Source organism: Jaculus jaculus, chromosome 12 (assembly GCF_020740685.1).
Source record: "Jaculus jaculus isolate mJacJac1 chromosome 12, mJacJac1.mat.Y.cur, whole genome shotgun sequence".
In the NCBI taxonomy this organism is placed as follows: Eukaryota; Metazoa; Chordata; class Mammalia; order Rodentia; family Dipodidae; genus Jaculus; species Jaculus jaculus.
In genome coordinates this window covers 21,398,315-21,416,824 of record NC_059113.1, presented here as the reverse complement: position 1 = coordinate 21,416,824, position 18,510 = coordinate 21,398,315, and the positions used below count along the sequence as shown (strand labels likewise).

Genomic DNA, 18,510 nt, shown 5'->3' with positions numbered 1-18,510 from the left:
AGATTTGTACCTAAGCTAGTGGCACTAGTTTGGGAGGCTGTGGGGTATAGCTGGTGGAAGACCAGCTTTTGAAGGTTACATGGGACCCCTTTCCCCCCCACTTGTTTTTCCTGATTCCTGGGCTGCTGTGATGTGAGGAACCTCCTCCATGCACTCTGTCAGCTCTGCCTTCCTTGCCATGGCACCCTGAAACCATGAGTCCAGGGAAACCACTCCTCTCTTAAACTGTTTCATCAGGTATTGTGGTCACATTAATACAAAAGTAACTACTACAGAGTATTTTTACTTTTGAATAAGAATATATTTACATTAGGAAAATTAGTACTGAAATGTATAAAGAAAATATAGATCACTACCAGTGATGCATGCATTTCATTTTATGAGGTTCTTTTTGCAAGACTTTCTGTGTTTACATATGTTTTTGCCCAGTTGAGATCAAGCTGGATATTTCTGAGCCCATTTTGTTTTGTTTGGTAAATACCAAAGCATGGCCCCACATTAGAAATGCTTTATAAACTCAGTTCAGCACAGCATAATATTCCATCATAGGAACGTTTCATCTTTCCCCTCCTGTCATCCAATAATTGCTTATTTTTAACCCAGTTTCTAATATTGGTTTCATAAATGCTGATCATCTGTACATAAATTTCAGTTTCTGGTTATTCCCTTGGATACTCTCTTAGAAGCAGAACTTCTGTGTCAAAGAGATTACATTTCTATTTACTTTTTGTTTTTTCAAGGTAGGGTCTCACTTTAGCCCAGGATGACCTGGAATTCATTCTGTCGTCTCAGGCTGGCCTTGAACTCATGGTGATCCTCCTACCTCTGCCTCCCGTGTGCTGGGATTAAAGGACTGCACCACCATTTCAGGCCTCTATTTACACTTTATATATATGTATATGTAATGTGTGTAGGCTCATATGTATGTACGCATGTGTGTATGTGCATGTGGACATGTATGCACATGTGTATATGTGTGTGTGGAGGCTAGAGGTTAATGTTAGGTGTCTTTTTCAGTCACTCTCCACCTTATTATTATTTTAGATAGGGTCTCTTACTAAACCTAGAGTTTATGGATTTGGCTAGACGCTTGCCAGAAGACCCAGGGGACCCTTTTGCTCCACCTCCCCATGCTGGGATTACAGCCATGCGCCACCACACTCAGATTTTATGTGGGTGCCGAGTATGGAACTCAGGTCTTCCAGCTCGCACAGTATATGGTGTGCTGACTGAGCCATCCCCCGAGCCTTGTTTACATTCTTAAAATGTTCAAACTGCCCCGGGGAAAAGGTTACTCTGTCTTCCCACTTTAATGTATTTGCATGATCTGTGGGGTCACTGGTGTTTTCACTTGCTTGTTGGTTCATAAAATCAAGGTATGCATTCTGAGCAGTGGCACCTTAGGAGTTGTTCAAATATCAGTCTTTCCCCCAGAAGACTTCCATCATCATCTGTCATCCTTTCATTCAGCCATTCACCCCTTTCTCTTCCATATCTATAGAATTTTACAATTGACACATTCCTTGTGCCCCTTCTCATTGCCTGGGTGAAAGAGGCGGGACTGGATTTCTCAATCCCTGAGACCTATGTTATGCCTGACTCGAAACTTCCAGAAGTCTCTCTGACTTGGGCTGCCCAACTATTCTGTCCCGGAATGTTCTTTTCTTACAGCCAGAGGCAGGGCGGGGCTCTTCTCTAAGGAGTTAGGGAGCACCTTCTGGAAGGGTTTCTTCCACACTCCAGCCCTGAGGTTTAAGGCTGACATTTTAGTTGCATGACCCAGTTTCCAGCTCCAAGGGAGTTCAGTCTGGAGGAGGATAGGGGGCCCTCCCCCTAACTCTGGGTACACAAATAGTCATTTGCACCTGCAAACAGGTACCTGTGTCCCCACCGAATAAACAGCCTGCAGGTGTGAGGGGCTGTTTGCTCAGGCCACAGAGCTTAGCGCAGCTGGCACAGAAGGGCTATTTTTATACCTGGGTCTCGCCAAGGGCCCAGCACCAAGGTCACCTGCTTCCAGAGGTGACTCCTGTCCACAGCTTGCTCCCCCAACCCCATCACCACCATGAACACTATCACTGCCACCCCTCAGCCCTTGCCTGTGGCCTGCTCGTCCACCGCAGCCCTCCCAGGAGGGTAGGAGGACAGTCAGCAGTTCACAGGGGGCCCCAGGCCACCCCTCCCGTGGCACACACTAGCAAGTTACCCTTTTGTCTGCATTGGACACTAGGTGGCAGTACAGCCTCAGAATTGAACTAAGAATCCACACTCCAGCTTGCATCGTAGGTGGAGATGTGAACCATCTTTCCAGGCCAAACCTATTGCAACCCCCTGATTCTGTTTTTCTTTATCCCAGAAAATAATGTCAATGTTCAGAAGAGAAAAAAAATCAAATCAACCATCAACCATTTTCCAACATTTTTTGTCTTAACCTGTATGCCTTCCCAGTCCTGTACTGTGGAAGGACATCTCAGGGGCCCCATCTTTCCCCTCGTCACTCACTACTGCAATCTGTTGCTCTAACATGCACAGACTCCTCCTTGAAAGGCAGGCAGCACGGCTTCTTTCCTATTTCTGCTTTACTTATAATCTACTGTGGGAAAAACCGTTCATCACCTGTTGCTATGTGGAGGCGGAGGATTCCAGCTTCCCTTCACTGCATTACATGCGAGTCAGACGCTTGTCAAGGGAAGAAGCAATGTCCCTTGATGTGACCTTTCCGCTGCTGTTACCCTCCCTACTCACACAGAGGTTAGCCTCAGAAGCTCTTGTGAGTGTCCCTTTTCAAACCATGGGATACACATTCAAGTGACTATCTTCCTGCCCAGGTAAAGTCACGAGACAATGGAAAATATGCATGTATTCTTAACCGACAAATATTTACCGAACATCTGCACTTTAAGCATGCCAGCAGATGTCACAGGAGGTAAGAGGGTGCCTTGGGTTTCAGAATGCTAGTGACCTAGTTTGGCAAATTGGATCTGCCTATTAATAATGAGTAACAGGGTTTCTCAATCTATTTTCAGAACATACCCTCAACTGAGTCTAGGATTGGTGGCAGACACGGCTGGTTAGGATAGGAAGCATGACAGTCCAACCCAAGTAGGAGGGCTGGACTGCCAGCAGCCAAAGGTGGGAGTGGGGCAGGAGGTAAAGATCACACATCCTCAAGACCCCCATCAGGGACACCCATGTCCATATATTCTACCATGAAAATCTAGCTACCCAATCCATCCAACACAAAAACAATAAATGATTATTACAAAGACAGTGTAACCACAGAGCCTAAGGCAGACACCATAATGTAACTGTTAAGAAACCAGAACACATAAAATGCTATGTACAGGGTGGTGATAGTGAAGGGGTCCAGAAAGTAGCTTTCACTGGACTAGTTATTATATGGACTTTTGTTCCTCTGTCTCTCTCAGTGTGTGTACGTGCATGCTCATGTCAGGGTGAGGGAGTGCACATGATGCACGTGTGGAGACAAGAGGACAAGCTTGTTTCTCTTAGGTACCTGCTTTTGAGAGAAGAGTCTCTAATTGGCCCGGAACTCACCAAGCAGGTTAGACTGGCTGACCTGTGCACCCCAGGGATCATCTTCTCTCATTTCTCCAGCACAGATTACAAGCACCTACCATCATGCCCAGCATTTTTATGGAGATTCTGGACATTGAACTCAGGTCCTCATGCTTGCAAGACAAGCATTTTACTGACTGAGCATCTCTCCACTTCCCTTGTGTGAACCTTTCTTTGTAAGAAAGCATCATTCCATTAATCCCAGCACCCGGGATGCAGAGCTAGGAGGATTGCTGTGAGTTCGAGGCCACCCTGAGACTACATAGTGAATTCCAGATCAGCCTGGGCCAGAGTGAGAACCTACCAAGGGAAAAAAAAAGGTATTGTTCCATAATGTCATAGTTGCCTATTTTTTAAAAAGAATTAATTTTAAAAGGATGAAATTTAGGGCTGAGGAGATAGTTCCATGAGTGTGATGGTTTGAATCAGGTGTTCCCCATAAACTTAAGTGTTCTGAGTGTTGGGTTCCCAGATGATGGGGATTTGGGAATTAATGCCTCCTGGAGACAGTGTATTATTGGGGGTGGGCTTATGGGTATTATGGCCAGTGACCCCTTGCCAGTGTTTGGCACACTCTCCTGTTCCTGTTGTCCACCTGATGTTGGCCAGGGGTGATGTCCACCCTCTGCTCATGCCAACATTTTTCCTGCCATCATGGAGCTTCACCTCTAGAGCCTATAAGCCAAAATAAACTTTTTTTTTTTCCCTCCCCACAAGCTGCTCTTGATTGGGTGAATTCTACCAGCAATGTGAACCTGAATGCAATGGGTAAAATGCTTACCTTATAAGCATGAGAATCTGAATTCAATCCTGAGCACCCATGTAAATGCTAGGCACGGGCCATGTGCACCTCCATGTTGGGACGATGGAGACAGGAAGAACTCGGGAGTTTTCTAGCCAGCCAGTGTAGCCTAATCAGTGAACTTCAGACTAATGAGGGATGCTGTGTCGCAAGTATGTGGATAGAATACCTGAGGCATATCGGAAGCTGTTCTCTACTCTCCACATGCGTGCACACACACCAGCGTGCACACATGTGCATCCGCCCATGTATGAACACACACACATGCAAAACAAAAGAGTAAACACTTAAACAGGAAGAAATTTGCTCTTCCCAAGCACCTCCCAATCTGTGATGGGAAAGGGACGATCTTAGCCTTTCACATCTGGCAGTTTCCCTTCCCTTGCCCGCCTTGGGCTGCTGCTCAGCACCAACTGTGTGTGTGTGGGGGGGGGGGGGGAGCAAGGGAAACAGGCTGTGACTTCCAAGCCAGCACTGACATCTGGGATGAACCGAGTGGTGAACATCTCTTTTCCTTCACAAGAAAGGCCCGGAGTGGAACTTTCCAGAGGCACAGCCCAGCTCCCTGGTGATTGCCCCATCCCCAATGCGGGCATTTGAGGAAAAAGTCCACCCATCAGGGAGGAGCAGGAATCCAACCCTGGAGAGTGGGTCAGCATCTCCCCACTCAAAGAGGACTGGTCTTGTAATAATAGTTGTAAAGTACTTTGCAAATAAGAGGAAAAACTTACAACAATGGCTGTGGAGTGCTTTGCAAACACCCAATGAGATAATGATGATGGATTATTGTTAGGTGGCTGGGGCTGGAGGAGGTGGGCAGGAGCCGGACACCAGGGACAAAACTTTGTGAGGTGAGGAGAGATAAAACAGCTAGGAGATCTGGGAATGTGCCCTTTGTCCAATCACAGATGAGCCACACTCAGATCCCAATGGTTCCCAACCTGGTCAAGACGAAGCTCAGGCTGTGAACTAATGGAAGCAAGGCTGATCGTGTCTACTATGAGCTCTCAGAGTGGCTGCTCTTGGGAAATTTGTATTAACCATCACTTCAGCAATCTAGAGCTCAAAGGGAACTGTGTCCTAAGCCCAAAGGGGGGGGGGGGAGAATCTAACTCCCCACTGCCATCCCATGCCCTATTTCAAACTTTTTTCTTTTAAATGGGAATCAATCCAGCCTCTGATGCAAGATGGATATTCCTAAGACTCCTGGCGAGCTACTCCCACCCAAGGTTCTGGAAAGAAAGTAAGGGCAGCAATTTGCCAGTCTGGTTGACTTCCATACCGAGGCTGGTGAAGTCAAAGGCTGGGGGCTCCACCTCTGCTCGAACTCTCCATTCACTCTGAGGCCACCCATCTCGCTGGGCACCTCAGGGGAAGCAGATCAGGGCTTGGAGAAAAGGCAGAGGAAGAGGGAAGGGAGAGGAAGGAGCCAGGCCAGATCATGACTGATAACACCCTCTGGACTCTGTGGAGAACAGGGGTTTCCTCTCCACTGCTGAAGAACACGCCCAGGTAGCAAACGCCGTGTGTCAGTATGTCTAGCAGGTTCCACAGTCTGGGTTCTGCCCTGCTGCAGATGTGTCCCTGGGGCCTTCCTCCCGCTGAGGAGAGCTGGATCTTGAGTCAGAGCCCACACTGGAGGGACCCTTGGCCCACACTCAGGTGTGGCTTTGATGTCATCTCTGCCGGGGGCACTAGATTCCAAACATCTGCCCTGAGTCTACTCTACTGGCCCCTATGGCAAGTGCTGGATACACAGACATAGGAGAAAACACAGAGCAAAAGCTCTCTCCAAAGGGGCATGGTTCTAGCTGGGAACACACCACTCCAAACAAACAGTTCTCTGAAATGTGGCACGCTGCCATGACCCTGGGTCTCTGCCCCTTCCTGGCACTTCCCCTGTCCTAGATCACCCTGTCGTTGATGCAGAGAGGAGCAGCGCATACCCATATCAACAATTACCACATCCAGGACAGTTTAGGAAAGTGGGTAAAAGGGAAGGGAAGAGCCCGAGGCGGCCTAGGCTGGAGAACAAGAGGGCAGAACGGCTGCTCAGAGAGACACCTTCCTCAGGAACTGAGGGGCTTCTAGAACAAAGTCTTCAACCCCACCCAGATGTCCCTTGCTGAACCCCAGCACCACGTTGCATCCAAAGTTCACGAGAGATTGGGCCTGGATTTCCTGACAGGCCCGGGTCCATCCCTGTGGCTGGCGCCTGGGCCTGGGGCACGAGAAACAAACAAATGCCGGGGGTTTTTGGCAGCCCTTGCGCGTCGGTCTTCTGGGCTTTGTCAGGCTCCAGCAGAGGCCTGTCACAGGAGGCTGCCTGGAGGGGAGGGCCACAGCCCCGGCGGTGCTCAGACTGGATTAAAGTACCTATTTTGGAAGCTCCCAGGCTGCTGAACAGAAGTGGTTACACAGCCAGTCCTTGGAGTGTTGCCCTGTGCAGTCAGCCTTGGCTCCTGCACCACACACTGCCCTCCTCCGGGCGGCTTCATCTGAAGTGCACACAATGCGAGTGCAACGAACACGGGCCACGGGGACGTTAGCGGACCTGCGCCTCTGAGGGCCTCACGAGACAGCAAGATCCACAGAGGGTGATGGAGAGCTGAGTGCTGTGCTGGCCACAGAGGTGCCCAGCTCCTGGGCATACCCCCGACTCCGCTGGGAGAGTTATCTATGTAGCAGCAGAGACAGACTTGCAAATGCATCCCTGCACATATGTAGCGTGTGCAACTGTGTACAATGGATGGAGGAGGTCTGTGGAAAGGAACGGCAAATCCTATTAACACGCTCTTGCTAGCAATGAAGCCAGGCTGGTAGTTCACCGAGGCACATTCTCTACGGGGAGAAATACTTACTCTTAAGATCTTGTGGTAAAATCCTGGGAATACCCAAGTATTCAGTGAGAAAGGAACAAGAAAGAAAAACAAGTTGCAGGGAAGAAAGACATAAACTTGACTTGATTTTCCATGACAACTATATAAATGACACCTACATGTTAAACCATGTTCTTAAGGGTTCCCTTTCCTTGAACATTGTTTACTTAAATATCCAAGATATCTCTTCTTTTAGGACACTAGGATCAAATATTAACTACTTTTTACTCTTGTTTAATTTTGGGGTGTTCTCTTATTTAATTTTGGGATAGTCCCAAAGAGTCAAGACACACTGCAGTAATCCCAACACTTGGGAGGTAGAGGCAGGAGGATCAGGTGTTCAAGGTCAGCCTCGGCTATACATTGAATTAGAGGCTCAACTGGACAACATGAACCCTAGCCTCAAAAACTCCACAAAGTACCTTCTCCCCAGGCCCTCCCGTCCCCAGTGACAACTCCTTCTGTCTCAGGTATCTACTACAATACTAAGCTTTCTGCCCCTCCCCACAGGGAGTGGTCCCAGCAAGTATGGGAAGGGGCACACAGTTTATAAAAAGCTACTGCCAATCACGCTGGGGACAAAGTCCAGCACAGGTCCCACGTCCAGTCGCTGGCTTACGCCTCCTCGCAGCCTGCCTCCATCATTTCACTGTGCCTGGGGTTGGGTGGGGGACCAGCACCCCGGGCTTGCTGCAGAGTGTGATGGGGAGCATGGCATAGCCCACGGGGAAGGCAAGTTGACAAGATGCTATCGAAAGTACGAGTGGCATGTGGCACTTGTTCCAGAGATACCATTTCCGGGAATCTATCCTAGGAATGTTCTGGCACTTGTATAAATGATTTCTGTAAGGAGATTCAATTTGCTATGGCAGGAGACTAGGAGAATAGCTTACCCAGTCTTTGTTATGGCGCTGGTTTACGCTGTGCCACCATTACAAGCAAGTACAGAATAATCCAAGTGATGCCCCTTACAAAGAGGAATAAAGAGCCTGTGTGTAGATCTGCTTGCATGTAGGGTAAAAAGTCTAGCAGGAAAGACCAGGAACCAATAGTACGCTCGCTTCCAGAGAGACAGCTTGGTGCAGCAGGGAGAATTCTCACTTGGTACATGCACTCATGTGCCTTTTGTTCTGTGAATTCATTTCCTATGTGCAATAAATAAGCATTTCACATGGTCAGTAAGTCCATCAAGGACTAGCATCATTCCTGTTTCATGTAGTGATGCTGAGCCAATCAGGTTTCACCTTCTGGTTCTCCCAGAGGCCATCTTTTTTTTTTTTTTGGTTGTTTGTTTTTGAGGTAGGGTCTTGCTCTAGCCCAGGAATTCAGAAATTCAGTAAGTAGTCTCAGGGTGGCTCACAGTGATCCTCCTACCTTTGCCTCCCAAGTGCTGGGATTAAAGACATGCGCCACCACACCTGGCTTCCCGTAGGGCATCTTGCCCTCTATTCTATAGCATGGTCTTCCCATAAAAGCGTCTTATTTCCCGAGCAGGAAAATGTAGAGCCCTCTTTCCAAGCGATTCTGTTTCCCTGTGCTGCTGGCCGTTGCTCCCCAGCTCCACACCCGGGAGCTGTATCACGCGCACGCACCGAATCCTGGCTCCTGTGCTTTCCTCGCTGGGCAGCCCGAGCTGAGCTTTGCCCGGGGAGACCTCAGCCAGGCCAGTGTGGCTGTTGGCCTCCCTGCCCCTGGATGGTGCCGGTGCCAGGGCTGGCAAGATGGGCGGAAACACTAAGCAAATTGCCAGGGCAGCTCCCCTGGGGATGAGACAATGGGTCTGCAGGGAAAACCTTTTCCTTCCAGGCCCACAGCCCCTGTCAGAAGGAAAATGACTTCCCTTTCTTAGTGGGAATGGCAGCCGCCAGGCAGCCAGTGGGGAGATTTATGGACATATAATGTGACCTCTTTATTGCCCTGAACCGCTAGGGAGGTGTTTCAGGGGAGATTTACGCCTTTCTGAAGAGGAGGGGAACCAGGGTGCAAAAATTTATCCGAGGGGACTATTTCCCCTTCTCAGGAGTTTGTTGGGGATTAGTTAATCAAACCAAGGTTAAGCTCCAATCGCCTGCACTTAACATCTTCTTGTCCTTCTAATCCTCCAGTTACCCTGAAATGCTGCAAACCTTTTGCATGAAAAGTGGAGTCTGAGGTGAGGTGGAAGGGTTCTGATTAGCCCGGAGTGTGGGTAACAGAAAATAAAACAAAAAAATAAAAAGCAGACCACCCTCTGCAGAGGCAAGACCGCAGGGCCAGGGACCCTGGGCAGGTCAGATCTCCTGCGAAGGTCTGGAATCTAGTTTTATAAAGGAGAGCGTTATGCTGGATGACTGAGGCACTCCGTGGTTTGAAAACCATCCAGAGTCCTATCAGATAAATGTGGTGTACACATTGCTTTTGTACCAGTGAGTGTTTTCTGTCACTTGGCTTTTTTAAGCTGCAGAATCCTTTCGTTATAAAAGGGGGGGAGGGTGCTGGAGTGATGGCTCGGCAGTTAAGGCGCTTGCCTGCAAAGCCTAACAAACTGAGTTCAATTCCCAGTACCTACATAAAGCGAGATGCACAAAATGGAGTTCATTTGCAGTGGTTGGAGGCCCTGGCACTCTCTTGCTCTCACTCTTTCTCCTTGAAAATAAACAAATAAATAATTTTTAAAAAATTATTTATTTGATAGCAGCAGACACAGAGAGAAAGCAAGAGATTGGGTACATGCATCTGGCTTATGTGGGTACTGGGGAATTGAGCCTCGAACTGGGGTCCTTAGGCTTTACAGGCAAATGCTTAACCACTAAGCCATCTCTCCAGCCCCTAAATAAAAAACATTTTAAAAATATTTTTATTTATTTATTTGTAAGGAAAGAGGGGGGAGAGAATATGGACATACCAGGACCTCCTGCTACTGCACACAAACTCCAGATGCATGCACCACTTTGTGCATCTGGCTTTACATGAGCATTGGAGAACCAGACTGTCAGGCTTGCAAGCAAGCACTTCAACTGCTGAGCCATCTCTCCAGCCCCTCCCCCCACAATTTTTTATATTATTATTTTTATTTATTTGAAAATGACAGAGAGAGAGAGAGCGAGAGAGAGAGAGAGAGAGAGAGAGCGAGCCAGGGCTTCTAGCCACTTTAAACGAACTCCAGACACGTGCGCCCCCTTGTGCATCTGGCTAACGTGGGTCCTGGGGAATCAAGCTTCAAACCTGGGTCCTTAGGCTTCACAGGCAAGCGCTTAACCGCTAAGCCATCTCTCCAGCCCACAATTTTTTTTTTTTTTAAGAAAGCTCATTTGAAGAAGTCCAACATCAAAAGACAGAAGCATATGTACAGCTGGTTGGTAAAAGCATGCCCAATCTTTTGCTGGGACACTGCCCTCTGTACAGTTACATGCCAAACAGTTGAGAAAGATCTTCCAAGTACTAGAGGGCGCCATGAGTCAAAGTCACATGACATTCAGTGCTCCTTACCACTGAGGTAAATGGGGTCCACCCACTGTTGCGATATCAGAATCTACATTTATCAAACTCAAAGGCAGGGCTTATGGGAACCCATCCCAGAAGTGACCAGGGATGAAAGTGCTCACCTACAGTTATTTTATGTACCCCTCTTGCTTGCATTTCCACAGCTTGAAAATGAAGGATTTGGAAAAGGTACGTTCTAGCTTCCAGCTTGTGGAAGGATCTGAGTTAGTAATGCATTTTTAACTCTCATTTATACACTTTTGAGTTTTCTTCCCTGATACATAGTTACATTTTTGTTCTTAAATTTTATAAATCAAAAATGCTATCAAAATTCTGATAGCACAGAAGAATGTCACATTAAAAAAAAAAAAACTATCCTATCTCCACAGGTAATGGTGGCTAACAGCTTTCTAATTTTCCAGACATTCATTAATTATAATCTATTTTAAGAAACTTGGAAGGTATTATATTAGTAAAAAATTTTTTAAATAAAAATAAATAAATAAAACTCATGTACTTTTATTCTCGTTCACTATCTTCTAGCCAGCATGTGTGTTTGTGTGTAGTCACATACATGTGTGTAGATAAACAAGAGTGTGTGTGAGTGCAGAGGCCAGAGATTATTACTGGGTGTCTTGCTTGACTTCTCTCCACCTTACTTTTTTTTTTTTAATTTATTTGAGAGCAACAGACACAGAGAGAAAGATCGATAGAGGGAGAAAGAGGGAATGGGCACGCCAGGGCTTCCAGCCTCTGCAAACTCCAGACGCATGCGCCCCCTTGTGCATCTGGCTAACGTGGGACCTGGGGAACCGAGCCTCGAACCGGGGTCCTTAGGCTTCACAGGCAGGCGCTTAACCGCCAAGCCATCTCTCCAGCCCGCCACCTTACTTTTTGACACAAGGTCTCTGAACGTGGAGGTCACCAATCTCATCAGATTATCTAGCCAGCAAATCAAGGGCTGTTCTCCTTAGTTCTGGGATTACAGATATACACTCCTACTCCTGGCTTTTTTACATGGGTTTTGGGGATCTGAACTCATGTCTTCATGGCAAGCACTTTACCCACTGAGCCATCTCTCCAGCACACACACACGCACACACATATACACACTCACACACACACACACACACACACACACATTTGTAAGGAGAGAGAGAGAGAGACAGAGAGAGAGAGAGAAAGATAATGAGCATGCCACAGCCTCCAGCCACTACAAAAACTCCAAATGCATGTGCCACACTTTGTGCCTCTGGCTTATGTGGGTACTGGGGAATCAAACTTGGGTCATTAATTAGGCTTTGCAGGTAAGCCCCTTAACCACTGAGCCATCTTTCCAGCCTAAACCCACTTTTTTTTTTTTTTTGAGGTAAGGTCTCTCTAGCCCAGGCTGACCTGGAATTCACTATGTAGTCTCAGGGTGGCCTCGAACTCACAACAATCCTCCTACCTCTGCCTCCTGAGTATGGGGATTAAAGGCGTGCACCACCATGCCTGGCTAAACCCACATTTTTTTAAGTTCAGGGTATGATTCTCTAATCCATTCCTAAACTCTTACACACATGAACATATCTCTGAACACTAGTATTATTATGTGGTTTTTTTTTTTTTACCATGCAAATACATTTTCCCCCAAGATGCTAGAACTATGGCTGAAATGTTGTTCATTAAAAAACAAAACAAAACAAAAAACTTATTGGAGGCTGGAGAGATGGCTTAGCAATGAAGGTGCTTGCCTACAAAGCCAAAGGACTCAGGTTCGATTCCCCAGGACCCACATAAGCCAGATGCACAAGAGGTATATGTCCTGGAGTTCGTTTGCAGCAGCTGGAGGCCCTGGCACACCCATTCTCTCAGTCTACCTCTTTTTCTCTCTCAACTAAATAAATAAATAATTTTTAAAAACTTTAAAGTAAAAAATAACATCAAATAAAACTTTTATTGGTCTGGAGAGATGGGTTAGTGGTTAAGGTGCTTGTTTATGAAGCCTAAGGACCCAGGTCTGACGCCCCAGAACCCATGTAAGCCAAACGCACAAGGTGATGCATGTGCATAAGGTGGCACACACATCTGGAGTTCGGTTGCAGAGGCTAGAGGCCCTGGCATGCCAATTCTCTCTCTCTCACAATTTTTTTTTTTTTTTTTACAAATAAACATTTTTATTGAGTACTTTAATGTATGAACACACTGCAAACTGTTCATATTCTCATTGGGCTATTTTGTGGTTTTATAAACTTCGCACAAATGACTTTATACTGTACAGAAAATGTATAAGCTTATGTTTCAAAAAATATAAACAATTTCAGTCACAGAGAGAAAATATAACAAATACCACCCAGCTTTGTCAAATCTTAGTATCTTACTGTATTTGTTTCATACTATTTTCAGTGCTAAAGACTGAACCCAGGGCCTTGGGCATGCTAACTGGGTGCTCTGCCTCTGAGCAAAACCCTCAGCTCCTGCTTCCGATATATGCTTTGAGGTAGGGTCTCACTCTAGCCCAGGGTGGCTTAGAATTTACTCAGTAGTCCGCGCTGACCTTGAACTCATGGTGACCCTCCTACCTCAGCCTCCCAAGTGTTGGGATTAAAGGTGTGAGCTACCACATCTAATTCTTTTTTTTTTTTTAATTTTTAAAAATGTATGTGTGTGAGTACAGGCACATGGGACAATGAACATGACACTGGATGTCCCACAGGTTTTAAATTCAGGTACACTGGGATCCCACTAGGGAATTGAATCTGGCTCTACAAGTTTCGCAGGCAAGTGCCCTTTAACCATTGATCCACCTCCCCAGACCTACTTCAATTTCAGATACTTTTAAAGAAATGTAACTTTATGGCTTAATTTCAATCTCAGGTTTAATCTTACAATGTGGGGCTGTTTTTCTATATTTATCTGTATTTTTCATTATAGTAACTCATCACATATTCCTTATTCATTTTCTTATTGTACTGGACTCCATGCACACGTTTCTCCCCCATCTCAACTTTATATGTTGAAATCCTAAACACAGTGGTGACATTCAAAGATAGAGCCTTTGGAAGGTATTTGGGTCATGTGGCTAAAGCACTCATGAATGGAATTAGTGCTCTTCTAAGAGAATAAGGACGTTTCTCCTTCACCTCTTTAATTTGAGTGTACAGGAAATCACCATCTGCATTTCAGAAATAAAAAAAGACCCTCACTGGCCACCAGATGGGCCAGTGTCTCGGTCTTGGGTTTCCTTCTTCCAGAACTGTGAGAAATAAGTGTGCTACTTTAACTACTCAGCTCTGGTGTTCTTTCCTTTTAATTTAATTTTTTTTTTTTTAAGAATGGGAGCACCAGGGCCACTTGCCACAGCAAATGGACTCCTAGATGCACATACCACTTTGTTTATATTTATTTATTGAGAGCGACAGACAGAGAGAGAAGGAGGCAGAGATAGAGAGAGAATGGGCGTGCCAGGGCCTCCAGCCACTGCAAACAAACTCCAGACGTGTGCGCCCCCTTGGGCATTTGGCTTATGTGGGTCCTGGGGAATCAAGCTTCGAACTGGGGTCCTTAGACTTCACAGGCAAGTGCTTAACTACTAAGCCATGTCTCCAGCCCCAAAATTTTTTTTTTAAATTTATTTGAGAGAAATATAAAGAGAGAAAGAGACAGAGAGAGAATGGGCATGCCAGGGCTTCTAGCCACTACAAGTGAACCCCAGACACATGCACCACCTTTGTGCATGGGTTGCAGGGAATTGAACCTGGGTTCTTTGGTTTTGCAGGCAATCTCCTTAACCGTTAAGCCATCTATATCTCCAGCCCTGGTGCTCTTTTTGAGTAGCCAAACCGCAGCATTTACTGATGTTACTGATGTGGATTCTGGTTGTTTTCTTTTTTTTTTCTTTTTTGTTTTGTTTTGTTTTTATTTACACAATTTTTACTAACATTTTCCATAATTATAAAAAATATCCCATAGTAATACCCCCTGCACTTTCCCCTTTGAAATTCCATTCTTCATCATATTACCTCCCCATCTCAATCACTGTATGTTCTGGTTGTTTTCAGTTGTTGCCATGACATCAATGCTTCAACAGACATCCTCTCACATGTCTCTTTATTTTATTTATTATTTATTTATTTGCAAGCACAGAGAGACAGGGAGAGAAAATGGGCTCACCAGGGTCTCTAGCTGCTGCAAATGAACTCCAGATACATGTGCCACTTTATGCATCTGGCTTTACATGGATACTGGGGAATTGAACCTGGGTCGTTAGGCTTTACAGGCAAGCGCCTTATCCGCTGAGTCATCTCTCCAGTCTCTTATGCATCTCTTTATATAAGAAAAGTTTTCTCTGGAAGGAAACAATTTGGCTTGCTATAGCCACATTGAAGGCACTTTTAGGTTGGGAAGATGACTCAGTGCTTGCTTGCAAAGCCTACCAGAGCCAGTTTGGCCCAGGTTTGATTCCTCAGTACCCAGGTAAATCCAGATACACAAAGTAGCATGTTTCTAGAGTTCATTTGCAGCAGCAAGAGGCCCTGGCATGCCCATTCTCCCTCTCTGCTCACAGATAATAAATAGAAATATTTTGAAGGCATTTGCATAAACCGCTAGTACTTAGTTTTGTTGCTGCGTCAGGACTCATCAGTCAGCCATTGCTAGCTTATGCTGTAACAAACAACTCCCAAATCTCACTAAAACTTACAATATACTTATACTAAGCATTTTTTTAGCTCATATTACATGCTAATTGCAAGTTGTCTACAGTGCTGGTATGTGTGTGTGTGTGTGTGTGGGTATGTGTTTCATTCTGGGATTCAGATTTAAGGTGAGCACTCAATGTGAATCAGGCCATCCTTTTGGCAGGGTACAAAAATCACAGAAGAACCATGTAGTGACTTTTAAGCCCTCTGCTTGGAGGTTATATGGTGACTTCACATCACACATCATGGATGCACATGAGTCGCATGGCCAAGCTTGTACCATCAGGGTGGGGGATGGACGAAAGCAACATGTTAAGAGACTGAGTGCCTTGTGTCTTCTGAAGCTCAGTGTCTTCATGGCAGTCTATCAGGACATTTTTCCAGGTCATCTTTACTCTTGGAAGAGGAATTATTAGTTTTACATTGTTAAAGTTATGTAACATTTGCATTCTATTCTTCAATTCCCACACTTGTTTAGAAGTTCATGCCAGTCTTTTTACGCTGGCTTCCCCATGCCTAATGCATGGGCTTTGTTCCAGCAAGTAATTTTTCACTTCTACATATGACCTGGTGATAATGAACATCACCACATTCGATTCTGAGTCAGTGCTGCTTCTGTTTGTTTTGGTTTCTAATAAGGAAAGTTCCTTTTCTTAAAGTCTTTGTTTAAAAAAATATGTATATATATATGTGTGTGTGTGTGTGTGTGTGTGTGTGTGTGTGTGTGTGTGTGTATATATCTTCGCTATTCTTTTTTTTTTTTTTTGAGAGCGACAGACACAGAGAGAAAGACAGATAGAGGGAGAGAGAGAGAATGGGCGCGCCAGGGCTTCCAGCCTCTGCAAACGAACTCCAGATGCGTGCTCCCCCTTGTGCATCTGGCTAACGTGGGACCTGGGGAACCGAGCCTCGAACCAGGGTCCTTAGGCTTCACAGGCAAGCGCTTAACCGCTAAGCCATCTCTCCAGCCCATTTCTTCGCTATTCTTATTATTTATTTTTTTAAGAGAAAGAATGACAGGGAGAGGGAGAGAGAGAGAGAGAAAGAGAATGAGCACGACAGAGCCTTCAGCCACTGCAAATGAACTCCAGACGTATGCGCCACATCACCTTAACTGCTAATCCATTCCTCCAACCCTATCTTGGCTATTCTTGTACAATAACTCTTCCATATAAATTCTGTAATAAACTTGACAAGCTGCATTTCAGAAACTCTACTGAGATTTTCCTGAGACAGCATTTAATTTATAGACTTGTTTGGGGAAATCTGTCGTAAACAATATTGCTGTTTTCCCACCCAAGATTATAGTGTCTTTTTCCACTTATTCATGTCTTCTTTTATTCCCTTCTGTAAAGTTTTATAGCATTCTCCACAGATATCTTGCATATATATTTACCAGGCTGGCCATCTTTCATCTGCATATAATGAAAACGTCCCTACTTCCTTTCCGACCTCATTTGTTTCATTAGCAGGGAAGCTCACTCCATCTGGAGATGTGGGAAGATGCGCCAGTCCTCAGTCTTGCCCTTGCTGTGGCCTGCGTCTCTACTACATTTTGGCAGAACTATCAAGTGTGTGTGTGTGTGTGTGTGTGTGTGTGTGTGTGTGTGAGCATGAGCTGTTTCCTAATTTTACTGAGGATGAAATTTTTACCTTATTTGGTTTGTTCTTTTTTTCCACGTGGTGCAGTGGTCTTTAGGGAAAAAGTGAGAAACTGTGCCTTTACCCTGTCAGCTCCCAGAAGTCTCGTTGTGGTCCTTAGACTGCTGCTACAGTCTGCTGAAATCCTGCCACCTGGTTTTCCCACACAATGTTCATCCCAGAACACGCCCAGTGTCTGCATGTGTATGGCATTTGATAATTTAAAAAATTTGTATTTATTTACTTGACAGAGAAAGAGGAAGAGAGAGAGAGAGAGAGAGAGAGAGAGAGAGAGAGAGAGAGAGAGAGAGAGAGAGAGAATGGACATGCCAGGGTCTAACCACTGCAAATGAACTCCAGAAACGTGTACCCCCTTGTGCATCTGGCTAATGTGGGTCCTGGGGAATTGAACCTGGGTCCTTTGGCATTTCAGGCAAACACCTTAACCACTAAACCATCTCTCCAGCCCACGTTTGGTCATTTTTACTTCAAGCATCTATGTTATCTTTGCCGTGGAATATCAGCAAGAGCTATTGGTTATGCATTAGCTACTTTGCTTGTCATTGTGATAAAAAAAAAAAATACCCCAAAACACCAACTTAAGGGAGGAACCATTTATCTTGGCTCAGTGTTGAGGAGGATGAGGCCCACCTTGCGGGGCAGGCATGGAGGCTGCGCTCCTTCTGTGGTGGAGGTGGAGCTGATGCAGCTGTGTCTCATGGAGCGGCAGAGGCGGGGCAATGATGCTACTCTGCTGGCTTTTGCCTTTTTATTCAGTCCTGAACCCAAGCCCATGGGGTGGTCTCACCCACATTCAGGATAGGTGTCTCCTTCTAAATCAATTCTTTCTGGAAAAGTCCTTAAGGCCCACACTCCAAGGTGTTTCTTCCCAGTGCCCTGAACATTCCTTACTCCAGTCAAGTTGACCACGAAGACTGATCATCTCAGGTGGCATCTTACACTCTTCTCCCATGCTGCATTCTGGTTCCAAGCCAAATGATAACCACGGAGTATGCTTTCTATTTTTAATTGGCCATACTTCCTTTCTCCTTTATCTGTCTCCAGCCCAGCAACGGCGGGGCGGGGGTGGGGGGACTGTAAAGCAGAGGGAGTGGAGCTGGTCTGCCATGCCTCGGGCCACACAGACCCCGCCTGGCTCAGCAACTCTGCCCTGTCAGAAGTTGGCACCTGGGCTGACCTCCTGGAAGGTCTCCTAGCTCAATCCATTTTTTTTTTTTTCCCACCAGATAACTTTCACTTGCTCTGCAGACATCTTAGGGAAAGTGGAGCAGCTACAGAAAAGCAATCTCTTCCTCGTCATGGGAGGATTTTTGATTCCAATTTGATTTGCATTCCAAAGGCAATGTCAAATAATGCACTTCTTTATAACGAATGTGACAACATTTTAATACACACTACAAAGCATAATGGCTTTTCAGAACAAAATGTGGTCACTTCTTTTGAG

General features: G+C 45.8%; 1 protein-coding gene across 2 annotated transcripts in view; it reads right to left on the bottom strand.

The window, feature by feature from the left end:
• Gata4 (GATA binding protein 4) overlaps nt 1-18,510 on the bottom strand; it is a 55,805-nt gene that overhangs the window by 8,052 nt on the left and 29,243 nt on the right. The window lies entirely within an intron of this gene.